The sequence below is a fragment of the Marmota monax genome, unplaced genomic scaffold (assembly GCF_021218885.2).
Source record: "Marmota monax isolate L192 unplaced genomic scaffold, Marmota_monax_Labrador192_F-V1.1 WCK01_AAM20220418_F8-fsc00013, whole genome shotgun sequence".
Classification (NCBI taxonomy): domain Eukaryota; kingdom Metazoa; phylum Chordata; class Mammalia; order Rodentia; family Sciuridae; genus Marmota; species Marmota monax.
In genome coordinates this window covers 19,251,713-19,279,704 of record NW_026692202.1, presented here as the reverse complement: position 1 = coordinate 19,279,704, position 27,992 = coordinate 19,251,713, and the positions used below count along the sequence as shown (strand labels likewise).

General features: G+C 37.2%; 1 protein-coding gene across 5 annotated transcripts in view; it reads left to right on the top strand.

Moving 5' to 3' along the window:
* Positions 1 to 27,992, top strand: part of Ankrd6 (ankyrin repeat domain 6) — a 190,412-nt gene that overhangs the window by 18,753 nt on the left and 143,667 nt on the right. Inside the window, exon 1 of one of the 5 annotated variants that reach the window (XM_058575689.1) lies at positions 26,296 to 27,172. The exons of the other annotated variants lie outside the window; for them this stretch is intronic. The gene's annotated coding sequence lies outside the window, so the exon portion shown is untranslated. Of the gene's footprint in view, positions 1 to 26,295; positions 27,173 to 27,992 lie in introns of those variants that run through there. 5 annotated transcript variants of the gene reach the window in all.

Sequence of the window (27,992 nt, the reverse complement as noted above, 5' to 3'; positions counted from 1 at the left end):
AAGAATGAAATTATGGCATTTACCAGTAAATGGATGGAAATGGAGAATATACATGATCCAAACACACATTTTCTCTCTCATATATAATTATATATGAGAGAGAAAATGTGTGTTTGGATCATTTCAATATATTTCTCACAAAATCCATCCTTCCTTTTTTTCTTTGTTTTGGCACTGAGGGTTTAACCCAAGGGTGATTAACCACTGAGACACATCCCCAGCTCTTTTTATATTTTATTTTGAGATGAGGTCTCACTAAATTGCTGAGGCTAGCTTTGAACTTGTGATTTTCCTGCCTCAGCCTCCCAAGCTGAGGTGTGTGCCACTGCGTGCAGATATACCACAATTTCTTAATCTATGCATCTATTGATGGGTGTCTGGGGTTGATTAACATAATTACAAAATTGTGAATTGTGCTGCCATAAACATTGAGGTGGCTGTATTGCTGTAGTATGCTCATTTTAGATCTTTTTAGGAAAATACCAAGGAGTGGGATAGCTTGGTCATATGGGATGCCATCCCTAGTTTTCTGAGGAATCTCCATAACGCTTTCCATAGTGATTGTACTAGTCTTCAATCCCACCAACAGTATACAAGTGAACCTTTCTCCTTATAGCTTTTCTAGCATTTATTATTGTTTTTTTTTTATTTATTATTGTTTGTATTCTTGATCATTGCCATTCTGAGTGGAGTGAGATGAAATCTTAGTGTAGTTTTGATTTGCATTTTCCTGATTGCTAGAGATGTTGAACATCTTTTCACATATTTGTTGTCCTTTTGTGTTTCTTTTGAGACGTTTGTTTAGTTCTTTTGCCCATCTATTGATTAGGTTATTTGTTTTTTTAGTGTTAAGTTTTTTGAATTCTTTGTATATTCGGAATATTAATCCCCTGTAGAGAAGTAGCTGGCCAAGATTTTCTCCCAATCTGTAGGCACTCTCTTCAGCTATTTAATCATTTCCTTTGCTGTACAGAAGCTTTTTAATTTAATGGCACCCCACTTATTGATTCTTTGTTTTATTTCTTGCAGTTTGGGGGTCTTATTAAGGAATTCAATGCCAGCACCTATATGATGGAGTGTTGACTCGGTTTTCTTCTAGCATTACAAGGTTTCGGGTCTAATTTCTAAGTATTTGATCCATTTTGATTTAAATTTTGTGCAGGGTGAGAGAGAGGGATCAAGTTTCATTTTTCGACATATCCAGTTTGCCCAGCACCATTTGTTTAAAAGACTGTCTTTTCTCCAACATATATTTTTGGCACCTTTGTGAAATATCACATGGCTGTAGGTATTTGTATTTGTCTCTGTGTCTTCTATTCTGTTCCATTGGTCTTCATATCTATAATGCCAAAAACAGCCATGCTGTTTTTGTTACTGTAGCTCTGTAGTGTAATTTGAGATCAGATATTGTGATGCTTCCTGCTTTGCTTTTCTTGGCTTAGTATTGCTTTGACTATTTTGGGTCTCTTATTCTTCCAAATGAATTTAAGAATTGGTTTTTTTTTTTCTAATTCTGTGAAGAATTTCATTGGTATTTTGATGAAGATTTTTGCATTGAATCTGTACATTGCTTTTGGCAGTATGGCCATTTTGACAATATTGACTCTGCCTATCCAAGAACATGGGATGTCTTTCCATCTTCTAAGTTCTTCTTCAGTTTCTTTCTTCAGTGTTCTATAAGTTTCACAGTAGAGCTCTCTCTCTCTCTCTCTCTCTCTCTCTCTCTCTCTCTCTCTCTCTCTCTCTTTCTCTCTCTCTGATACTGGAGATTGAACTCAGGGGCACTTAACCACTGAGCCATATCCCCAGTCTTTTCAGCCCTTTTTTATATTTTTAGAGACAGAGTCTCACTGAGTTGCTTAGGGTTTTGCTAAATTGTTGAGTCTGGCTTTGAACTCAAAAATCCTCCTGTCTCAGCCTCCCAACCTGCTGGGATTACAGGCATGTGCCACCACACCCAGCTTCTCTTTTACCTCTTTGATTTGATTAATTCCCAAGTATTTCATTTTTTGAGGTTATTGTGAATGGTATGGTTTTCCTGATTTCTTCCTTGGCTGAAGTACTGTTGGAGTAAGGAAAGCTATTGCTTTATGGTTGTTGATCTTGTATCTTGATATTTTGCTAAATTCATTTATAAGCTCTAGAAGTTGGTGGAATTTTGGGGGTCTCCTAAATATAGGATCATGTCATCTGCAAACAGAGATAGTTTGACTTCTTCTGTTCATATTTGTATCTCTTTGATTTCCTTTTCTTGCCTGATCACTTTGGCTAGTAAGAGTGGTGAGAGTGGACAGTTTTGTTCCTGATTTTAGAGGAAATGCTTTTGTTTTTTCTTTATTTAATATAATATTGGCTTTGGGTTTGTCATAAGTGATCTTTATGATGTTGAGGTAGGTTTCTTCTGTCCCTACCTTCTATAGTGTTTTTAACATGAGTGGGTGCTGATTTTTATCAAAGGCCTTTTCTGCATCTATTGAAATGATCATGTGATTCTTATCCTTAATTCTGTTTAGGTGGTGAATTATATTTTTTGATTTGTGTATGTTGAACCAACCTTGCATCCCTGGAATGAAATCCAGGTGATCATGATGTATCATTTTTTTGATATGTTTTTGAATGAGATTTAATAATATTTTATTAAGGATTTTTGCACCTATGTTCATCAGGGATATCGTTCTGAAGTTTTCTTTTCTTGATGTGTCTTTGTCTGGTCTTGGTATCAGGATTATACTGGCTTTATAGAATGTATTTGAAAGTGTTCCTCCTTTTTCGATGTCATGGAATAGTTTGAGAAAGACTGGTATTACTTCTTTTGTAAAGATCTGGTAGAGCTCAGCTGAGAATCCATCTGGTTCTGGGCTTTTATGTTTGGAAGGCTTTTAATTGTGGTTTCAATTTCATTATTTGATATGGTTCTATTTTGGTTTTCTATATCTTCCTGATTCAATTTGAGTAGATCATGTGTGTCTAGAAATTTTTCAGTGTTTTCTGGATTTTTTAGTGTAAGGGAGTATAAATTTTCAAAATAGGTTCTGATAATCCTCTGGATTTCAGAAGGGTCTGTGTTGATATCCTTTTCATCTCTTATTTTATTGATTTGGGTCTTCTCACTCTTTTAGCTAGTTCAGCTAAGGATTTCTCAACCTTCTTTTTTGAAGAACCAACTCTTCACTGCATTCATCCTGTGTATTATTTTCTTATCTCATTGTGTTTTCTTTTTTTAAAAAAAAATGATCTTTCACCGGGTGTGGTGGTGCACACCTATAATCCCAGCATCTGGGGAGGCTGAGGCAGGAGGATTGTTGAGTTCAAAGCCAGCCTCAGCAATTTAATGAGGCCCTAAGCAACTCAGCAAGACACTGTCTCTAAATAAAATATTTAAAAAAGGGGATGGGGATGTGGCCCCTGAATTCAATTCCTGGTACCAAAAAAAAAAAAAAAAAAAAGAATAAAGGCAACTGGAAGTCTTTTTTTTTTGTATCCCATCTCCCATATGAAGGTGTTTACACACACACACACACACACTCACACAGTTTCTAAAGCAAAATATATAAGCACTTTTATAACTTATTTCCCCCCACACTGAGTGTTTTTGTGAGCATTTTCCATGCTATCAATTTTTTTTAATATTTATTTTTCAGTTTTCGGTGGACACAACATCTTTATTTTATTTTTATGTGGTGCTGAGGATCGAACCCAGCACCCTGTGCATGCCAGGCGAGCACGCTATTGCTTGAGCCACATCCCCAGCCCCCATGCTATCAATTTTTTCCAATACATTTTTCTTTTTTTTTTTTTGGTGGAGCTCAGAGATGGAACCAGGGCCTTGAGCATGCTAGGTAAGCAATCTACCACCGAGCTATACCCCAACCTCAAAATATAATTTTTAACAACTACAAAAATCTTACATAGATATACCACAGTTGTACTGGTTTCCTCTTATTGGACATTTAGGAAACATGTGGAATGTCACTTTAAAAAATAACACTGAAACTGTTGTACATAAATGTTTTATATTCTATCTATTTAGTTCCTTAGGAGTGCTTACCAGAAATTACCGGATGAAGTATTGGACATTTTTTTAAGGTTCATGGCATACTTTTGAGATAATCATATCTTTTTTTCTTTTATTATTATTATTTTATTTTATATATGACAGCAGAATGCATTACAATTCATATTACACATATAGAGCACAGTTTTTCATATCTCTGGTTGTACACAAAGTATATTCACACTATCCAGATGATTATATCTTAAATCTTATAAATCTTATTAAGATTATATCTTAATAAGTATTTCGTCAAATTGGAGATCTTATGACTTTTTCAAAGAATATATAAAAATTGTTATTTGTTTCAGATATTAATCTTATTTTATGAAAAAAACCTTGAATTTATTTTTGGGCCTGGTTTGACAAATCTTTATAATTGAAGGAATTCATCCTAACTAGTCTCCTGTCTTGGTAAGAATCTTTTGCAAACAAAAATATGGTAGTGCAGATCTGTGGACTGAACATACAAATGATCTCGATAATTTACCAGTTAGGTGTAAAACCACAGTCCTTCAATAATAGTCTTACCTTTAATAAGGCCTGGAATAGCAGAATAAAATACTCCTTTATGAATTATAACTGGGAAGAACTGTTTTTAGTCCCTGAAGTTAAAAAGCTAGCATTGTTCTTTAAGAAGATAATTTCATCACTTGTGCTGATACTTTATCTAGTAATCCAAATGCTTGCTTCCACTTGCAGGAACTTCACTTTATTTTAACCTGACAAAGTTTCCAATTTTAAAATAGCAGACAGTTGGAGCTTGTTCTATACTGATAAGTAATATTTTCCCTCTAAAATGCAGAAAACATTTCTTTAGTCCCTGGCAACCTGATCACCTTGCTTCCTTCAGAAATCTCAAAGCTGCTACTGTGTTATCTACAAGTACTTACATCTGTCATGCTTTTGTTTGGAAGCCAGAACAGGAATGTCACATGATACACAGGAAAAGATCCTGTGATCTTGTCCATTCATTTGTGACCTGCCATAGTTTGTGAAGAGTCTTTTGTATTTTAATTATACCTTTCCAAGAACTTACATTGCTTCCATCTAAACTATCTTGTAACTTCCTTACAGGAAAATAGTATACATTTTTGTTTGGAAGTTTTATCCTAGATTGTGAGTTAAATTTTATTATGTCTGTCTGCATAGACCTCAGAGGATTTATTGGCGGGACCCATCTTGGCTTTAAGAGGCAGGAAAGAAATTTTGAGAATTGGGTGGCTTGAGCAGGCCACAAGGAAATGTTGCCATATTGGAGGAGGTTTCAGTAAAGCTGTGTGTGTGTGTGTGTGTGTGTGTGTGTGTGTGCGCGCGCGCGCGCGCTCTCACATGCTCCTGTACATGTGTGTGTTGAGGAAGGGAAACTGGTGTAGAGGAGGAAATAGACAAGCTTTCAGATAATCTGTATAAAACCTAAAACAAAAAGACAACCTGCTAAAGCGCTAGGGAACTCTCATCTTCCCAGTTTGCCCTGAAAAGTCTGGCCCACACAGATCCTCTTTCCTTAAGAATGTGTAGTGCATGTAACTATAGATCACCTTTGTTTTGTGCTTTGTTTTGTTTTGCAGTACTGGGGATTGAAACTGGGGTGCTCTATCCCTGAGCTATACCCTTAGTCCTTTTGATTTTGAGACAGGATCTTGCTAACTTGCCCAGGCTGACCTCAAAATCGGGCTCTTCCTGCCTGAGTCTCCCAAGTTGCAGGGCATACAGGTGTACATCACAATGTTCATGCTCTTGTAAATAATCAGTTTGTAAGAGAAAAATCTACCACCATGTCCAGCTCTTGTACTTTGCTTTGAATTATTTTTTAAATGTGTATCATTGCAAAATGGCTGATAGCTAGATCTGGAGCTAGGTCAATTTAGGACAAATCCTGGCTCCATGACATAGTGTGTGAACTCAGGCAAGTTCTGTAACCTCTGGCTGCCCCAATTTCTTCATTTTAAATGAGGTAATAATGTAGCTATCCCATTAGGTTGTTATGGGTAACAACCAGCAAAATTAATATATATTTATTGTAGGAAAGTAGATAACATAGAAACAAGCAAAAAAGAAGATAAACACCTCCAATCCTTCCATCTCTAGATGACCCCTACCTAAGTACATACCCTTCAGTATATTTTTTGTAAATGAAACTGAGATCATAATCTTTATGTAACTTTTCCCCTTAATAGTACGTCATAAGCACTTTCTCATGCTGCTCAATTTTTAGTATCATATGTAAAACAGCTATGCTGAGTGCCTATATTTCAGTTTGGTAAGCTTATTTCTACATTGTTGAAGGTTAAGGTGATTCCCGTTCTTCACTCTTATATATGATGCTTCGAGACACATTTTTGTACATTAATTTTACACTTGTGATTACTTTCCTTGAAGAAAAATAGAACTGCAGAGTCAACATGTATTTCTTTATATTTTAAGACTTTTGATATATATTGCCAAATTGCCCTCCACAGATTTTTGCCAGAGATATATAGGAGTTTGTTGTCTTGCTTTCTTGTCAGTATTGGTGATTCTTTCTTTCTTTCATTTTTTTTATTAGTCTTCTCTATTGTTTGAGTATAAAGATGTCTAGACATTCATGTATGTCTTTTAGTCCTTGTATTTCTTTTTCTTCTCTGTGTATGAAATGCCTGTGAATTTCATATGTACATTTTTTCTTTTGAAGTGTTCACCTTCTTGTAAATTATCAGTTTGTAAGAGATCTTTATAGAGAAAAAGCTACTGATTAACTTCATTAAATTTTTTTTTAAGGAGTAAAGTTTCAACAACTTTGTTAAGATTGGTCAATTAAGCTTCGTGCATGAGGTTTCTGAGAGAAAAACTACAAATCAGTTGAAACTGATATTATTATAAGTTACGCTATTTTTTAAAAAAATTTTAGTTGCAGTTGGATACAACACCTTTATTATTTATTTATTTATTTATTTTTATGTGGTGCTGAGGATCGAACCCAGCCTCGTAAATGCTAGTGAGCACTCTACTGCTGAGCTATAACTCCAGCCCCAAATTACATTATTTACAAGAAAAGAGGGACATTTTTTTCTGAGAATACCAAGTACTTGTTAGTGAGTTGATATAATTTTTAGGGTTAGATTTGTTGGTGGAATGTACTGAATTTATCTTCCTGTGTATCATGAATCCCATTTTGTGGAATACCTATGATATATACATATTATATACACACATACATACATATACTTATATATACACACATATGTGTGTGTTTGTGTGTGTATGGTTGTTGTTGTTGTGCTAGGTATTGAACCCAGGGCCTTGCACATTACTAGATAAGCACTCTACCACTGAGCTACATCCCTAGCACCCTATGGTACCTTGATAGATCCTTAACTATTTACTGGATATTGTCTTAGTATTTAGAGCCTAACAGCCAGCCACAGTGTTTCTGCGCTATAATTATCAATAACTCCCCATGTAGATAGGTGAAAAGTCAAAATGGATGTCACACAGATTTTTGAGGTTTTAGAGCTGAGTTCATAATTCTTAGTATCATAGTGTTTTCAATGTCTTGAAAGATGGACTTCTTAGATTGGAGCAGTTGCAAAAGATTTCTGCTTCATTGATTCTCTTTGAAAAGTAATACAAGAGCCTGCTGTTTGTACATTTTCTGGGAGCATCTTACACTGAGGGAAGCATTCACCTGCGTAGCACTTGGAGACTTGAGCATGAAGCATGTATTTCTGTGAAATATGGAATTGAAGTGAATTCCTTTATAGAATGCAGGTGTGTGAAACTTTACTATTACTTTCAAACACATTTTAGAATTTAAAACAGCTGTAAGAATTCCTGATCCCTTGGGGGAGGTCCTAAGGCAGTGTGACTCATTCTACCTCCTTTATTTCCCAGGCTTCTGCCACTGAAAGTTCCCTCCAGATGTCCAGACAGACATTACTGACAAGTAGAAAAGCCTTCCAAAACCCATTATGTGACCCGCACCAAGCATGCATGGCTTTGGATCTTATGGATGATTTTTACTTTATAACTTGGTTTCTCACTCCAAGGGGATTTCTGAAGTGCTAATCAGAGAGCCTAAACATTCCTGTTTTACCTAATAGTGATAACGAGAGAGTGCTTATCTTACCTCTCTGGTACTTTTTTTTTTTTTTTTAACTGAAAGTTTAATTAAATATTCTGCATCATCTATAATATTTCATTTGACAGTAAGAACAGACTGCAGGGAAGTGTGTAGAATCTGTATAAATCAGCAGGGCAAAAATCAAGCTCCTACCAATATTATTTACAAATATTTAGGTCTTATTAAGCATGGTTAAGATGTCCTTTTCCCTGCTCCCCCCCAGTGTTGGGGATTGAATCTTGTGTGTGCTAAGCAAGTACTCTACCTCTGAGCTACACCTCCAGCCCCAAAAGTTTGCTTAGAATTAAATATTTTTAATTTTTCTCAGTGTCTATAACTTTTTCTAGCTAACTATAGTATTTCTGCAGCCATTTAATTTTTTAGTAGCATTTTAATAAATTTAGATGCTTTTCCATATCATTTTGTAAAAATTTATCTTCTAAACTTGTTTCTTCTTCTGGTTTTTTTTTTTTTTTTTTTCTTTTTGTACCAGGCATTGAACCCAGAGGCACCTAGTCACTGAGCTTTATCCCCAGCCTTTTTTTAAATTTTTTATTTTGAGACAGAGTCTTACTAAATTGCTTAGGGCCTAACTAAATTAATGAGGCTAGTTTTGAACTTGCAATCCTCCTGCCTCAGCCTCCTGAGCCACTGGAATACAGATGTGTGCCACTGCACCTGGCTAACTTGTTTCTTCTTCTTCTCCTTCCCCCAACCCCCGCCTCCTCCTCCTCCTCCTTCTTCTGTGGTGCTAGGGATTGAACCCAGGGCCTTGTGCTTGTGAGGAAGCACTCTACCAACTGAATATATCTCCAGCCCTTTTGTTTCTTCTTGATTGATCCTTCCCTGACTCCCTCTCCTCACTCCTCCAACACTACCTCCCGCCCCATTTTTAAGTTAGTTTTCACTTCAAGAATAACTATCAATGTCTGGGATTTGTCTTTCCTAATAAGGCACTAGAGCTCCCTCTTGGGTTTTAGATTTTCTCAAAGATAAGTGTTTCCTGCCTTTGCATGTTCCTTTATCTGGCTTCAAAGTAAATTGCAGAGGGAAAAGAGGATACACAGGAAAAGCAGTTTATAACATGTATTATTTGAGTAAAATTCTTTCTTTTTTTTTTTTTTGTGGTGGTGCTGGGGATTGAACCCCGGGCCTTGTGCTTAAGAGGCAGGCACTCTGCCAACTGAGCCATATCTCCAGCCCCAAAATTCTTAATATATAAATATTACTGTTATAACCTCATATAATCAGCTCATCTTTGTCCTGAGCAGGCTTATGTAGGTTGTCAGATGTTTCATCCTGTGTAGAAACTCCTACAGGATGCTTTGTATATCACTATTTGTTGCCACCATTTTAATTCACAACTTTAGCACATTAGCTTTTTTTGCTGAAGCTTTCCCTGCCTCTAGGGCCAAGTTCCTTCAGTCTGTAAGTCCAATAAGCAGCCAGCCCCTGGGTTGATGGGTCAGGAGCACTGTTAGGAGTATGCCACTGTGCTGCTTGCCCCCCCCCCCCGCCCCCCAAAAAAAATTCCCCCTGAGCTATGATCAAAGTCCTTAGTGGCTTCCAGCCTCTACCTGAGGCTCCAGATTAATTTTCTAGTCTCATCAATTCTGCCCCTGGACCCAAAGTTTTGCCTTGTTGATCTGAGTCGTCTGTCACTGTTCGAGCAGGCAGGATTTCCTACCACACGTCCCTTTGCAGAGAAACTGACCTACCTTGGAAACTGAGATGGATCTCATCTCCTCCAGCATCCTCTCCAGGTCCCGCCTTTGCCAGAGTTCCTGTGCATTCTGTAGCTCCTTGTCCCTTCTCTGGACTTACTTTACATTTGTTAGACCTCTATCTCTTGCCTGAGGGTAGGAACCACCTCTTCTGTATTCAGCTGCTTGGCTGCAGCCTGCCGTCTAACTTTCACTCTCCTCTGGTTCTTCTCCTCATTAACATTCTCATCTTTCTAATTATAATACAACTATCCCAAACTCTCTCTTTACCCCAAATTCTTTTCCTGTTACAATATCTCTCTCCTTCTCTCTATAATCTCTTTTTTTATGAAAGAGAGTATCTTTATTGATTTTCCTGACAAATTCAATGGAGAAAAATTCAAATAACACAGAATTCAAAGAGAGTAAGAATCATCTAAAGTGTCATTACTCATAATGAATGACCTTTCACTAAACTTCCTGTCTCATTTTAAACACAATGTATGCTTAATGTACTTATTACACAATTTTTGTATCACTGAAATCACACACTCATGCTGTTCTGTAACCTGCTTTAAGTTTTATATATCTGGCTGGGATTGTGGTTCAGTGATAGAGTGCTTGCCTAGAATGTGTGAGGTACTGGGTTTGATCCTCAGCACCACATAAAAAGATAAACAAATAAATAAGTCATAAAAAATTTTATACATCTTCTGGTGCTGGAAATTGAACCCAGGGCCTCCTGCTTACTATTCTACTACTGAGCTATACAACCTCTGAAAACTGTTTTGAAAAATATTTATGTTGAGTGTGTGAGATGGTGCACACCTGCAATCACAGCTATTTGGGAGATTGAGGCAATAGGATTGCAAGTTCAAGGCCAGTCTGGGCAACTTAGATCTTATCTCAAAATAAAACAAAAAGGAGAGAACTGGGGGTGTAGCTCAAAGGCAGAGTGCTTTCCTAGCATGTAAGAGGTGAGCGCCTGGGTTCAATCCCCAGAGTAGCCAAGAAAAAAGAATCAGTAACACTGGGGACATCTTCTACATTGGTTCATATTAACTCTCATCATGACTCTGAATGGTTACATAATGTTCCACTGAATCACTCTGTTCACCAACACAGGTGTTGTCAGATCATCCAGATATTTGCTTGTTTCATGGTTTAAAAATATGCATGTCCTTTTGCACTTTTGTATTTCTTTAAAGAAGGTGGTTGATATCATTTTATAAATTCATGTCCGTGTGTGTGCTCGCGTGCACATGCTTTCTTTCATTTTGACTGACTGCTGTCATTAAACTTTTCTGGGGACATAACCCCCAAATAATTCCAGTCCTGTAATGGAGCTTACAATGTAGTGTGCACATGGAACTCCTGTATCAGATCCTTTGCCCATTTTACTCCATTCATTTGTAAGAACTTTTTCAAAATCATGCATGTTGCAAATGTTTATTTTCCTTTTATATATTTGACTTTTATATTTTCATTTATGTTGAAAAGGCTTCTCTAAAGATTGTAGAAATAGTAATCCATATTTTCTTCTGCTGTTTTATGGTTTTACTTCTAGATTTACCTTTAATTCTTATAATAATTTAATGTAATATTCATGTAATAGCTATATTTCATCTTTATTTTTATAATTTCTAATAGGTGATAACTTCTTTTTACCTCATTTCCAGAGTTTTTCTAGCTATTCTTCTGTGTTGACTTTGCAAATAATCTTTAAAATATTTCAAGGGGTAGGGTGTTGTAGTTCAATGGTAGAGCACTTGCCTAGCACGAGTGAGGCAGTGGGTTTGATAAATAAATAAAGGTATTGTGTCCATCTACAACTAAAAAAATTTGAAGAAAGAACACAAAATGATATTTTAAAAATTTCAAGTTGAAAAATCTTGTTGTTTGGGATTATACTGAATATATGGCTTATTGGAGGGAGAAACAATGTGCTTTTTAATATTTTTAAAAATATTTTTTAGTTATCAATGGATCTTTATTTTATTTATTTATACATGGTGCTGAGACTCGAACCCAGTGCCTCATACATGCTAGGCAAGCGCTCTACCACTGAGCCACAACCCCAGCCCCAATGTACTTTTTAATATTGAATCATTCACTCTTTCAAAGAGACTTATGAAGTGCCTGCTGAATGCCAAGCATTTTCCAGTCATCACAGAAACAATAATGAACAAAATTCACATGAATCCCTGCCAATGAGGAAGTTCATATACTAGAGCATCTGGTATGGGAGATGCTGGCCACATGTGCTTAATAAGCATTTAAATATTGCTAGTGCCACATGTTGAAATGATCATATTTAAGATATGTTGGGTAAGATAGCATATACAATTAAATTAATTTCACCTGTTGCATTTCCATGTTCAATCTGGCTACTAGAAAATTTTAAGTATGTGACTTTTATTTCTATTGGACAACTCTGATCTGGAGTGTGGAGGGGGAAGTGTGTATGTCATATATTATAGGAGAGGTTGACCATGAGCAAGATAAGTAGGTAACATACAATATTAAACAGCCAAAAGTACTAAAGAGGAAAAAGGGAAGGTATGCTAGAAGTTCAGGATTAAGGTGTAATCAGTGTTGGACTTTTCTAAGAGATCTGGGGGAGAATCTGTTCTGTGCCTTCCTCTAGGCTTCCTGGTGGTTTTTTGGCCATCTTTGGCAACCTCTAACTTGCAGATGTATGACTCAAGTCTCTGATTTTATCATCATATAGTATTCTCTCTGTGTGCATGTCTCTGTGTCAGTTTCCTTATTTTAATATACCAGTCACATTGGATTAGGGCCCACTCTAATGACCTCATCTTAGTTTGATCATCCACAAAAATCTTATTTCCAAATAATGTCACATTGTGAGATACTGGAGTTAGGTCTTCAGCATATCATTTTTTGGGGTGTATGGAGTGGGGGACATAATTCAGTGCCTAATTGTTTTAGATAGTTTATTTGACTTTACTTGGATCTTTGGGGTATAGGATATATAAATTGCTAATAATAGATTGTTTTCTACTTTGTTAAATCTGTAATTTGAATTTTCCTTTCTTGTCTAATTTCCTTTTACTTTAACCTCATTATAAGATCTGACTACCCTCATAGTTGCAATTTCTTGACTTCCAGGTCTTTCCAATCCACTGAAACCACTAACCACTGGCCTGGTTTGTACTAATATTATAGAGGTTCTTCTTCTTCTTTTTTTTTTTTTTAAGAGAGAGAGAGAATTTTTTTAATATTTATTTTTTAGTTATTGGCGGACACAACATCTTTGTTTGTATGTGGTGCTGAGGATCGAACCCAGGCCGCATGCATTCCAGGCGAGCGCGCTACCGCTTGAGCCACATCCCCAGCCCCTATAGAGGTTCTTGTTGGCAGAGCTTCTAACTTAATCTGAATAAGCACCTTACCTTACACATAGCAAACTCAATTAAAAAGTTGAGAGAAAAAAGGCATGAAAATTAGATAAATGATCTTTTAAAGAATCTTGTAAATGTCAATTGAATGATTAGAGAGGAGTTGGTTTTGAGAATGGTTGTCTCTTGACTTACCTATAAGCCTTCAATGGCCTCTGTGAGCATTTTTATATTAATTTTTTTTTATAGAGCTGGGCCTAATGATGCACACTCAACCCAGCTACTTTGAAGGTGAGGCAGGAGTATTGCATGTTTGAGGCCATCCTCAGTAACTTAGTGAGACCCTCTCTCAAAATAAAAAATACGTGTGTTCCAGTAATAGAGTGCTTACCTAGCATGCATGAGACCCTGGGCTGAATCTCCAGTACTGCAAAATAAAATAAAATAAATTTTATTTATAAAGGGATGGGGGGGTGAGATGTAGTTCAGTGGTAGAGTGCATGCCTAGCATGTGTGAGGGTCTGAGTTTGATCTCCAGTACTGCAAAAAACTAACAAAACACTTTTCATTTTGAAAACACAAAAACAGAGAAAAAAATAAAAGAATGAGCTTTCTTTGATCTATAACACAATTCCAATAATTATCAACTAATGGTAAATCTCTACCACTGAACATTCTTTTTATGGTTCATCTGTGAGATGTCCCTCAAAAGCTAACATGTGAGACAATACGACAGGGGGAAATGATTAGATTGTGAAAGACTTAATCAGTGAATTAATCCCTCCAGGCAGGTGGGGTGTGGCTGGAGGTGGTAGGGTATAGGGGGTGTGGCTTTGAGGTATATATTTGTATCTGGCTAATGAAGTCTCTCTGTTTCCTGATCATTTGTGTAAGCTGTTTCCTTCTACCACACTCTTCCACCAAGATGTTTGGCCTCACCTTGAGCCACAAGGAATGGAGCCTGCTTTCTGTGGACTGAGACCTCAGAAACCATGAGCCCTCAAATAAACTTTCTCCTCTACAATTGTGTTAGTTGGGTCCTTTAGTCACAGCAGAAAAACAAAAACAAAAACAAAAAACTGACTAATACAATTCTCTTCCCCAATTTATTTTCAAGTAAATTCCAGACACTGTTTTGTCTGTGTAACTTGAAAAGATAAGAACTTGCTAAAAATAACCATAAAACCTCCACATTATAAATGCTATATGTGACAGACCCAAAGCCAACATCATACTGTACAGAGAAAAACTGAAAATGTTTCCTCTGAAATCAGGAACAAGACAAAGACATCCACTGTTATCACTTCTGTTTGACATAGTTCTCAAAACTCTAGCCACAGCAATCAGGCAATAGAAGGAAATCAAAGGATACAAAGAGGAAAAAAAGTCGAATTATCTGTTTGCTGATGACATGATCCTATATCTAGAAGACCCAAAAAAACTCCACTAGAATATACCAGTCATATACTTCTTGAAGTGATAAATGAATTCAACAAAGTAGCAGAATACAAGATCAACATTTATAAATTGCTCTCTACAATGAAAACTAAGCAATTGAAGAAGACTTTAGAAGATGGAAAGAACTCCCATGTTCTTGGATACACAGAACTAATATTGTCAAAATGACTATACTGCCAAAAGCGATATACAGATTCAATACAATCCTCATCAAAATACCAATGACATTCTTCTGAGGACAAAACAGTCCTTAAATTAATTTGAAAAAATTAAGAGACACAGAATAGTCAAAGAAATCCTGTGCAAGAAAAGCAATGCAGGAAACAACACAATACCTGATCTCACAGAGCTCTAGTAATAAAAACAACATGGTGTTGGCATCAAAATAGACACAAAAACCAAAGGAATAGAGGACACAGAGGTAAACCCACATACCTAAAGTCATCTCATACTTGACAAAGGTGCCAAAAACATACGTTGGAGAAAGTTAACCTTTTTAACAAATGGTGCTGGGAAAACTGAATATCCATGTGTAAAAGAATGAAATTAGACCCCTATTTATCACCCTGCACAAAAGTCAACCAAAGTGGATGAAAGACCTAGGAATTTGATCAGAAACTTTGCCACTGATAGAATAAAACATGTGGTTAACACTCCGATATATTGGTGCAGGCACCAACTTCCTTAACAAAAACCCTAAAGCTCAAGAAATAAAACCAAGAATCAGTAAGTGGGATGCCATCGATTAAAAAGCTTCTGCTCAGCAAAGGAAACAAGAACATAAAGAAAGAGTCTCCAGAATGGGAGAACATCTTTTCCAGCTACTCCTCTGACAGGGGACTAGTATCCAAAATATATAAAGAACTCAAAAAGCTTAACACTGAAAAACAAAACAAAAACCAAATAACCTAGGCTAGGGTTGTAGCTCAGTGGTAAAGCACTTGCCTAGCATGTGTGAGGCACTGAGTTCAATTCTCAGCACCACATATAAATAAGAAACAAAACAAAGGTCCATCGACAACTAAAAATAAATAAATAACCTAATTAATAAATGGGCAAAAGGACTAAACAGATCTTTCTCAAAAGAAAAAATACAAATGGCCAACAAATATGAAAAAAGTGTTCAACACTTCAAGAAATTAGGGAAATGCAAATTAAAACTATAAATAAGATTTCATCTCACTCCATTCAGAACAGCAGTTATCAAGAATACAAATAATAAATGTTGGTAAGGATGTGGGGGGGAAGGAACACTTATACATTGTTGGTTGAGACTGCAAATTAATACAACCACTCTGGAAAGCAGTATGGAGATTCTTCAAAAAACTAGGAATAAAACCATCACATGACTCAGCTATCCCACTCCTTGGTATTTATCCAAAAGAACTAAAATCAGCATACTACAGTAATACAGCCACTTCAATGTTTATAGCAGCATAATTTACAATAGCAAAATTATGAAACTAGCCCAGATGCCCATCAATAGATGAATGGATTAAGAAAATGTGGTATAAAAACACAATGAAGTTTTTCTCAGCCATAAAGAATGAAATTATGGCATTTGCCAGTAAATGGATGAAAATGGAGAATATCATGCTAATTGAAATAAGTCAGACTCAGAAAATCAAGGGTTGAATGTTTTCTCTCATTTGTGGAAGCTAGATCAAAATAAGGGGGAAAAGGGGAAGGGGATTGAATATCATAAAGAAATAGGGAAGATCTATGGAGTAGAAGGTGATTGAGAGGGAGGGAAGAGGGATGGGAAAGGGGAGGAAATGCAGAATGAATTTCAAAAAGCATGCTATATACATATACATACACACACACATACACACATATACACAGGGAATTTCCACTTTTCATATATGTAAAAAGCACCAATGAAAACTAAATAAATGAGTGAAAGAAAGATCAGTAGAGTAGAAGAAGGAGAATGGGGAAGGTAAATGGGGAGGGAAATTGGGGGGCAGGGACTAAAATGGAATAAATCAAATTCCAGGCATGTATGACTTTATCAAAACGAACCCAACTACTAGACAGTAGTTGACTATAATGCTGAAACAAAACAAAAACAAACAAATAAAAAGCCAAAGAAAGAAAGGAAAAAAAAACAAACCCACAAACCCATATCACAGCTAAAAAATAACAATTCCTTAATAAGATCAAATATTTAATCAGTTTCAAATGTTCAGTTGTTTACAAGATTAAAAGTGGATTTATTGGGCTGGGGTTGTGGCTCAACGGTAGTGTTCACCTAGTGTGTGCAAGGCCCTGGGTTAGATCCTCACCACCACATAAAAATAAATAAATAAAATAAAGGTATTGCGTCCAACTAAAACTAAAAAATAAAAATAAAAAAATTTTAAAAAATGGATTTATTTGAAGAAGGATCTAGATAAGGTCCTCATATTGGATTGGTCAGTGTAATCTCTGTCTCTCTCTCTCTCTCTCTCTCTCTCTCTCTCTCTCTCTCTCTTTCTCTCTGTCTTTTCAGTACTAGGGATTGAACCCAGGGCCTTGCACATACTAAGCAAGGGCCCTACCGCTGAGCATGCCCCCAATCTTTACACCCTTTTTAAGTGAAACCATGTTATTTGCCCTATAGGGATTTACGTTGCCTGGATTTTGCTGGTCATATCCTTGAGGTGTCATTTTTCATGTTTTTCTATGCTCAGTATTTTTTTTGTAAATTGGCAATTGAGTCTAGAAGCTGATCAACTGGTTTGTTTGTTAATTTTGCAGTGCTGGGGATCAAATCTGGGGCCTCAGCATGCTAGATGAACACTGTACCACTGAGCTATGCTCCCAGCTCAAGGTTCAGTTTATTTTGAGGACTTCCTAAGCCCTGGTGTTTTGTTTTATCAGGAGGCATGTCTGTTGGTTCTCTTTTAGCAATCAATGCTGCTTCATGTCTAAATCTATCAAATCACTGGGTGTCGCTAAACAATAATATTTTCATTGCATTATTCCTTCCTCTTTTACTAGCCGAAGCAAACCTTTACTTCTACTATTTGGTTACTAGTGGTATAATTTGTAACAGGGCAGGCAGGATAAATTTTAATTCTTTCCTTTATAAATGAGTTTTTAATGGGGACTTTCTTAGAGTAAAACTAGTTTAATCCTAGAGAATCTAGTGCACAAAGCACAGTGCTTGTTGGAAGAGCATCCTGGATTAAATACCTTTCTTTAAAGCATAAGCAAGGAAGTTTGCACAAGGTCCCATAGATAGTAGGTTAGCTAAGAGGCCATGTAGTCTCTCCTGAATTTTTCAAATGAGAAATAACTTTTTCCCCCTATAGCTCTTCCTTTAGCCCTTTCTTCTGTCCTTTAATCTCCTCACACATAAATATGAGTGTATTTATGCATATGTACTTATTTGTTAATAAAAGTTTCAGAACAGCACCATGGAGTCAAACTTTAGGTAACTATCATTCTGCCCAGAGTTAGTGAATTCTCTTTAGGTTCACTAGCAGAGAGGGGGACATGCAGGGGCATTTCTGTCCAGAGTTGGTGAATTCTTTATAGGTGCATCAGTGGAGAGGGGACATGCAGGGGAGTTTAGTTACTAGAGGTAATTGCATTTGTCAGGTCTTCCCTTGGTCTTGGTCTGTCTATTTGTCAAAAACTAGCTGGGTTCTTTACTGTGACTCCCTCTCAGGATAGCCTTGCCTGGAATGTGAATTCATCACCTGAGAATTCTTCCAGAAAACTTCTAAGTGAAGAGTATTGAGGCACACCTGGCTGCAGGCCGCATCATTGCCACCATCACAGCACTTCACCTGGTCTTTCTGGCCCCTGGCACCCCTTTGGCTGTGAGTAGCTTCCTGTGCAAGCCAAGGCAGATCCCTGTCTCACCATCTCCCATTTGGTCCTGCTGGTCCACATCTGTTGAGAGCTGAGCCCAGGCATCGGCCCTGGGAGCTGGAGCTCAGCCCATTTGGAAAATGTCCCACCGGTGTCCCCAAGTATCTGAGCTCACACCTGGAAAGGAAGAGCCCCAAAGGAAGGGAGGCCACTGCCTGCTCCCTGGCCTCCCACCCACCCCCACAGTCCCTGGCTTACTCTGTATTCGTGGTGATCTGCTTATACTTGTTTCTTTAAATCAGGTATTATTAGATTATTTTTCCTAACCTGACATCCTAATGTCAAATTCAGACATATGATAAGTTTTTTCTTGTTTGCCTCTGGAGAATTTATTTAAAAGCATATTTGTCACATTTAAAATTTTTTACTCTAAAAATGTCACTTGATTTTTCTTTCCTTTTTCCTTTTATCTTTATTCTTACCCTTCAAATATGACTTAATTTTAAGTCCATCAAAGAATTTCAATGTGCTAAAAGTAGGTGTTTATTAATCTAGTACACTAACATTATTTTTTCCAGTAATGTTGTCTGTTACCAATGCAGATGGTTTTTCTAAAACAGTTTTCAGGTGCTATCAGTTCAGTTTGTGGTTAGACCTGAGGCTTAAAAGTTGTCAACTTGTAATAATGCCGTATGTAAAGGAGAAGCAGGAGACAGAGCTCATGTGTTGGACCTCTCCAAGTAGCCCACTGTGTGATGCTGCCCAATTCACTCAGCTCCCTTTACCCACTCCACCCCCCTTATCTCTAAAGCTATCATTAGCTTGAGGTGAAGACAAAAATGTTCAGAGTGTATGGTGGTCCATAAATAGATCTCACCAAAGTTCATAAAGGTATTTTCCTCTAAAGGACTTCAATATTACTCATATTGGTCTTCTTTTTTAATCTGAAAAATAGTGTTAGATTGACTATAGTCTAGAAATAACCCTATTGTTGATTTCACTTTGGTTTGAAATTATTCTTTTTTTTTTAATGTTTTTTAATTGCCAATGGATTTTTAACTTTATCTGTTTATATTCATATGTGGTGCTGAGGATTGAACCCAGGGCCTCACATATGCTAGGCAAGCGCTCTACCACTGAGCCACAACCCCAGTCCTTAAAATTATCCTTTTACCCTGCCTTTGCAACTAACAGATAATGAGAAATTGGTCTCATCTTAAGTTGTCAGAAGGCAATAATCCCAAGATATATGAACCATGAATGGATGATGCATGGAGACACAACTCACTCAGTAAACAAACCCATGGAGTGCAGACCCAATATCTGAACGTTTTTTTTATTTAAGCAAAAATAGCAGAGACTTGCACACAGGGCTTTCATTCCATGACTGCTATCAAATTAAGGGTTGCCATTCTCTGATTCTGTCTGTGAAGCCAGGAAGCTTGCTTGTTTCAGTTGAACCTGTATGTTAGCATCTGTACTGGCATGCGTGTGATTAGAACATGCCGAGTGGTGTCAGCACCATTGTTTCTGGTCGGTGGCCAAAAATAAAGACATCAAAGGAAATAGAAAAACTGGGCAACACATCATAGCTGTGTGGGTTTTTTATTCAACAGTTATTCTTGGTCTCTCTCCTCACAGCTTTTCTAAGTGAAACTGTCCCTCCTAGAGCCCCCTGTTAGAAAGAGCCCTAGATACACTATTCATTGTTCTTATTACCTTTGTGTTTGTACCTGTGTGGAGTTGTTTTTTGTGGGACAGATTTTCAGGCGTGGAAATGCCAGTCTGAGAGAGTGAACATTTTTAGGTTTAATGAATATTGCCAATTTTTTCTCCAGACGGATGTGCCACATGCATATCCACCAGCAGTGAAAGTGAAACCAACCCGAGCTGTGCTAAATCCCCCCCACCCCCCACCCCCCAATCCCCTGGGGGAGTTTGTAGGAAGGCCGACAAGCCTGAAAATATACCCATCATTTTCTAGGCAGGGAGCTGATCTTAGGATGTCTAGAAACTGTTCCATGTGGTATAAAACAATTTTAGTTATTAGAAAAGAACATATTCCTAAATATTTTAAACTGAAAATATAATTAAACAATTTAAAAATAATACATAATCCTATTCTTGATAAATTTTCATTTTTTGGCAAATGACCATGTACATATGTATATATTTCACCAATTAATGTGTTTGTATTTTCGTGTTTCACTTTTTTTTTTTCCCACAAAACTTGCCGTAAGCTGATTCCTGTTGCTCTGTATCCTTCATAAGGGTCATTTAAGATTTGCATGATGTCATGCTAAGTAAAATAAGCTAATCCCCCAAAACCAAAGGCTGAATGTTCTCTCTGATATGTGGATACTAACATACAATGGCAGGGGGCAGGGACTAGTAGTTCATTGGATTAGACAAAGGGGAATGAAGGGAAGGGGAGGATGGGAACAGGAAAGACAGTAGCATGAATTGCACATAGCTTTTCTGTATTCATACATGAATACAAGACCACTGTAACTCCCCATCATGTACAACCACAAGAATGCAATCCTAATCAAAATAAATTATACTCCATGTATATATAATATGCCAAAATATACTCTACTGTCATGTATATCTAAAAAAAGAGCAAATAAAAAAATAAATAAATAGGGCCAGGATAGAGCGCTTGCCTAGCACATGTGAGGCACTGGGTTCAATCCTCAGCACCACATGAAAGTAATAAATAAAATAAAGGTATTGTGTCCATCTACAAAAAAAAAATGAGTAAATAAGTTGCCTGATGTTACATTTTGTTTTTAAACTATAATTTGTTAATTCAGTTTTTAATATTGAATATTTACTATACTACCAAATATTTCGACTGCATGTTCTTAAGTCATAGTGTATTGTTTCTTCTAGTTTTAAAAGTAACACAGTTTGCCAGGCATGGTGGTGCACACCTGTAATCCCAGCAGCTCAGGAATCTGAGACAAGAAGATCGCAAGGTCAAAGCCAGCTTCAGCAATGGCGAGGTGCTAAGCAACTCAGTGAGACCCTGTGTCTAAATAAAATATAAAATAGGGTTGGGGATGTGGCTCAGAGGCCGTGTGTCCCCTGAGTTCAATCCCTGGTACCTAAAAAAAAAAAAAAGTAGCACAGTTCATTATAGAAAAGTTTGAAAAATGTTAAAAAATAGGAAGACACACAAAGATCTTCTTACATCCTTTGTTAATGAATTATGTGAACATTATGATACATTTCTTTCCTGTCTATTTAAATACTTTAATTTTACATTTTGTAACCAGACTGTGTAAAACACATTTCCTATGTTTTAAACTCTTTAAATATCATTTCCCCTTATTTTTAAAAACAGGTAAAAGTTGTTTGTTTGTTTGTTTTTCTGTGAATGTAATTTGAAATTGTTACCAAAAATTTGTACTCCACTCTTCTTTTTTTCCTACTAAATGTGATAAATGGGTATTTCCTTATAATTGCAAATTCTCATAAATATTTACATTTACTGATTATTAAATATTGAATTATGTCTTTTCTAAATTCATAGGAGGTCCTAACTCCTAGTAGTTCAGATTTTGATTATATTTGGAGATAGGGTGTCTACAAAAGTTGCAGTGAGATCACTATAGTGGGCCTTAATCTAGTACAATGGTTGTCCTTATAAAAAGACGCAATTTGAAAACAGGCATGCAGAAAAGATGATGTACAGAGATGTAGAGAAGATGGCCTCTTACATGCAAAGGAGAGAGGTTTGGATATTTCTCTCACAGCCCTTAAAAGGAACCAACTCTGTCAATACCTTTAATTCAGATTCTTAGCCTCCAGAATGGTGAGATAGTAGATTTCTTTTCTTTAAGACATCCTGTTTGTGGTACTTGGTTATGGAAGCCCTAACAAATGAGTAATAATTTTATATAATGTAGACATCTGGATAATATTTACTTAGTGCCAGGCACTGTGCTAGGTGTTGGGAATATTATGTCAAAGAAGTCAAGTTCCTTATCTTTAAGGTGCTTGGATTGGTACATGCATATAGAACCCTGAAGTTCTGCTATGATGGGTGACACACGGCATCATGGGAATCCAGAACTGGGTTGGGGTCAGGGAAGATTTCTTAGGGGAAGATCCCACTTGAGGTGAGTTTCTAAGAACCTAAGGAGCTCACTTAACTGTATATATTTTTTATGTTGGATGTGATTATATATTTATTTATTTATTTATTTATGTACCAAGGATTAAACTCAGGGGCACTGGACCACTGAGCTACATCCCCAGCTAGGGTCTCACTGAGTTGTTTAGTGCCTAGCTGTTGCTGAGGCTGGCTTTGAACTCATCCTTCTGCCTCAGCCTCCCGAGCCGCTGGGATTACAGGCATGCCCCACTGCCCCCGGCCCTTCAATTATTTACTTTTGCAAAGAAAGATTTTCCTGTGTTTTGAGACTATTTCTTTAGGATAGATTCTAAGAGATGCACTATTGAGATGAGAATGAACCCAGAAGCATCATTTGAAGGCATATATTATAGTTGTTCCCTTATCCATGAGGGATATGTTTCAAGACCCCCAGTGAATGTCTGAAGCTGCAGACAGTACTGAACCCTACATATACTATGCTGTTCCTATGCATGTATGCTTATGATAAAGTTTAATTTATAAATTAGACACCGTAAGAGATTAACAATAACTAATTATAAAATAGGACAATTATATCAATATTCTACTATAAAATTTCCAGCATCAGTATATTTGTGCTTGTACTTGTGCTTTTCTTAAGTAAAATAAAGGTTACTTGAACAAAAGTACTGCGATATTGTGATAGTCACTTGTTTGCCATCTAGGTTAGTAGATAGACTAGCAGGTAGGTGGCATATATAGCATGGATACACTGGGCAAAAAGATGATTCCTGTTCCAAGTGAGAAGGAGCAGGATGACACAAGATTTTGCTGTGCTACTCAGAATACAATATAAAACTTATGAGTTGTTTCTTTCTAGAAGATTCCACTTAATATTTTGGACTGTAGTTGGCTGAGGGGTAACTAAAACAATGGAAAACAAAACTGCTTATAAAGAGTAGAGGATAGGAAAGGTAGCAGAATACAACAGTTACTAATATGGCATTATGTAAAAATGTGGATGTGTAACCGATGTGATTCTGCAATCTGTATTTGGGGTAAAAAATGGGAGTTCATGACCCACTTGAATCTAATGTATGAAATATGATATGTCAAGAGCTTTGTAATGTTTTGAACAACCAATAAAAAAAATAATCATCCAGAGTCTATAGCAAAAAAAAAAAAAAAAAAAAAAAGAGAGAGAGAGAGCCAACTGTATTTACCAAATGGTAGTTTCCTGGTTTACTGAATCATTCTCTTTTCTTGGACAGTGGTCTCCCTGATATTTTGTTTAAATTGTTTTACTATGACAGATAATTCTGTAGTATAAATTTTTTTTTGCATAAAGCTTTTTTCCATATTAGAATTATTCCTTTAGTGAAAGAGATCTAGAAGTAGAACTACAGTATAAAAAATTGTTTTTTTCAAAATGCTTATACTCCCTAATAGTCAAGTGAAGTTTATTAACAAATTAATTTGATTTACTGTAGTCTCATATCATATCATTGTGTTAAAACAGTCTGATACTTCCCTCTTTTGTAGACCAAAGCTTTACTAGAAAGTAACGTTTGGTTTGTATCACTGGGGATCTTTCCTCCTTCCATACCAGAAAAATTTGCTTTAATGGACATGGTACTGCCAGACATGCCCACACACACACCATTTTTGTGCTTTTCTTTTTTAACCAGCAGATGTGTATACAGACCTCTGTTTATATTCTCCTAGATCATTGCCTATCAGAAATGTAACTATCCCCAAACATCAGTCTTCCAAGTGAGCTATTTCTAGTCTATTCCTAGTTTCTTTCAAAATAACTCCTGTACTTTTCACCAGGCTCTAAATCCCACTTACGCTGGCAGCCTGTCTACTGTAATAGAGTAAAAAAGAGAACTGCAATTATGGTGCCACACTGGGACTAGGCGTTCCTAAAGGAGCCAGGCCAGAAATGATAGGGTGTTCTGTCTCAGTGAGAGACAAGTTTGCTAGCAAGGATTGCATTGCTTTCTTCATCTTCAAAGTGAGTCTGAGTACATTTTATTGACTCGAGGAGATAACAAACATCAAGCGCTATACTTTAATCCAGTTTTGTATATTGACTTACCTAATAGAGTACCTTGTGTAATTAACTGGTATCTAATGACATTCAATGTAATTTTTTTTAAAAAAGATGCCCCAGTGACCAATCACTTTCTAAAAACTTTATATACTGTTGAAATTAAAAAAAAAAAAAAAAGCAACGTCATCCATATTTTGAACATAATGGAAGCCTACAATGTGATACTGGAAGTCTCCCATATCCCATCCCACAAAGATAACCAACCAGTTTAGGACATATTTGTCTAGATTGGTTTTCCTAACATTAAAAAAACAAAACAAAACAATGATGCTCAACTGTACTAACAATAAATAAAATATAAAGTAAACATAAATGAAAACTTTTCCCCATCAAGCATGTTTTTTTGTTTTCTTTTTTGGTACTGGGGATTGAACCCGTAGGCACTTAGCCACTGAGCCACACCCCCAGCCCTTTTGATTTTGATTTTGAGACAGGGTCTTGCTAAGTTGCTTAGAGTCATGCTAAGTTGCTGAAGCTGGCGTCAAGCTTGCAGTTCTCCTGCCTCAGCCTCCCAAATTGCTGGGATTACAGGTGTGCACCACTGCTTGACCAAAAATGATTTTTTTGTTTGTTTGTTTTGTTTTTTTAAAAAAGTCTGATAAGTGGACATTCATGTTGTTGGCTGTGTAGGGAAATAGAAAAATGTGCACTTTCATAAAATGTTGTAGAATACAAATATGATCTAGTTGGAATTCAATTTTATCAATAATTATCAAGATTTTAGATATACATGTCTTATACATTTCCTGTTCACTTTAGAACAATAGAACGTTGATAGCTGTTTTATAATATCATTGTGGATAACGGTGGTGGTAGTGGAGATTTGCGCATTTGCTCCTATATGAAGCTTGATGAAGTCACATCCAAGTCAGCTTTGTACCCAGAGCAGTGCCAGGGGAAATTGTGGGTCAAAGCAGTTTCTTGTTTCTTTTGCAACTTAGGCAGAAAGATAATATTTCCAGGGAGGAAAGCTTTATGCTGTTGCCTCTCATACGATGGAAGTAGCTGGTGTCTACCAGGCCCCTGCACACACTTTTAAGGCACATCCTCAGAACTCCCTCCCCTCTTCTGCTTCCAAGTTCTAGACCAGCAGTGAGATTCTGCCCCATGAAATATTCATAAAGCTCAATTGACCATAAAACACTTTGTAAACGTAAGTGCTGTAAGTGATCCAAATTATATCAGCAGCTTTTTGAGAAATGGAGGAAGAAAGAAAGAGGAATTTAAGGGAATAGTAGTAGCAAGCCAACCTTGCTATTTTCAAACCATAATAAATAGGTCATGGAAGAGCATTTTGTAATTTCAGAAATGACTAATGATTGGACTGCTTTTGATCATTGGAAGAGTGGCCTCATCTCAGTATAAATCATTTTTTCTGTAATGTATTATACAGAATGTGTTGCTTTGTAAATCAATATTTTTATTCTACATTCATTTTGTTTCTGGGTCTAAAAATCCAGAGAATCTGTTCTTAAGGTGAGCTCAGTCAGATGAAGTCACTGAAGCCCCACTCTCTTCTGCCAGCACCCTCCATGCAGCCCCCAACACTGTAGGAAAGCCCCCTGCCCACTGATGGATGCATAGAGGACAGAATTTCTAGTAGTCAAAAATTCTCTTAGCTTGGGCAGATGCTCTCTCTATTCAGTCATTACCCTTTATTCTGCTGTCTGTAGCCCCCTGAATAAATCTACTGTCTGTCACGGATTGAGGATGCCCATCCCCCACCCCCACCTGCCCCAATGGTTTCTTCCTTATAGGGCAGTATTAGTAGAATCTCTCCCCCTTCCTGGTTACCACTCCTCTATGTAAAGTAGAACACAAACCATGTATTCCCCCTCGTCCCTGTTTCTTTGTTCATAATACTGTGTTTTTGTTAATGAACCTTAACATTGTTAAGTTTGTTCATTTGTTTGGTTTTGGCACCCAAATCATGCCCTTGTCTTATACTAACTTGTAAACGAACTAATCCCCCAGAGCAGTTGATTTTGGAGCCTGAGTGGCAGACGGAACATCTATGTCTCTGAGATGGGCTCTTTTTTTCTGACCCAGAGCTCTTTGAGAATTCCGATTGGGTCCTGTGGGTGGGTCTCATCTAAAGCATGCCTCTCTCCCAGCACGGCGTCGTTGGAGAATTTGAAAAGCCTGCCTGTGGATTGCTAATGCATTTACCTAGGCTCAGGGCTCTGAAGAGGGTGACAAATCCCTCATAACGAGTTTGCCAAATGCATGCTGGCAGCCGCCGGATTCAAGGCTTCTGGGCGAAGGGAGAACAAAACCCAGGCCTGGCGGCCGGACGGGTCAGGAAAGCAGAGCAGCGCGTGGGTTCGCGCATTGACATGTAAATGTCAGAGCCGCCTGAAGCTGTTCCCCAGCAGACCCTCCCGCCATCCCACCTCCACACAAAGCCCGGCTCTCGAGGCCTTGGCTTTGCCTTTGTGGGGCCCCGGCCGTCCTGGCTGCAGAGGCAAGTCCCCGTGAGTATCCGCGCTGCTGTAAAACTCCGTTTTGGGTCGTGACTGTAGACAGGAAAGTTCTCCCCGCCGCACGCAGAGGGAGTGGTCTCTTTGGAATGCACTCTTTCCTGAGCGTAGACCTGGGCCCTTTCCAGGGTTTTGAAATGAAAATGAATACTACTGGTGATTATTAATTCGATTTGCTATAAGCAGGGACATAGTCACATTTGCATACCTGTAAGTGCAAACTGGATGCCAGGTTCAAAGTACTTTTTGAATTTTACCTGAAATTTGTATAGGGTAGTTTTGTTTGGGCATCGAGCTTTCTGTAGTCCTGTGTTCCCTTGCTTACTTTCTCTCTAATCTTTATTCCTGCTCCCCTCCACTTGTTTCCTGTGTTCTAGAGGCTGCAGTGATGGTAAATGGTGTAAATTGGTAAATTGTGTTAACTCTTTAAAGAGGAATCACTAAGTGCTTTGCAATTTAGAGAAGCAAAGGAAAAATTGTCTACTTTTAGAAGACTCATATGAATAAAGCACTGCTAAAGTGTATTCCCCCTCTGAAACTTAATGGAAGACTTTATGTAATGCTAGTGTCCTAAATTCCACTCGTGAATTGTAAAATATGTGGTGCTGATATCAAATGGGAGAAGGGACATATCTATGTCTTGCTTTGGGCCAATCTCCTTACAAGTCCTTTAAAATTAGCAAGATAGTATTTAAAAATAAACAGATTTCATATTCAAAATGAGCACTGAACTGAGGAGAATCTTGATTTTTTTCCTTAACTTTTTTATTTTTTGCTATGCTGGGGATGGAACACAGGTCCTTGTGCATGCTAG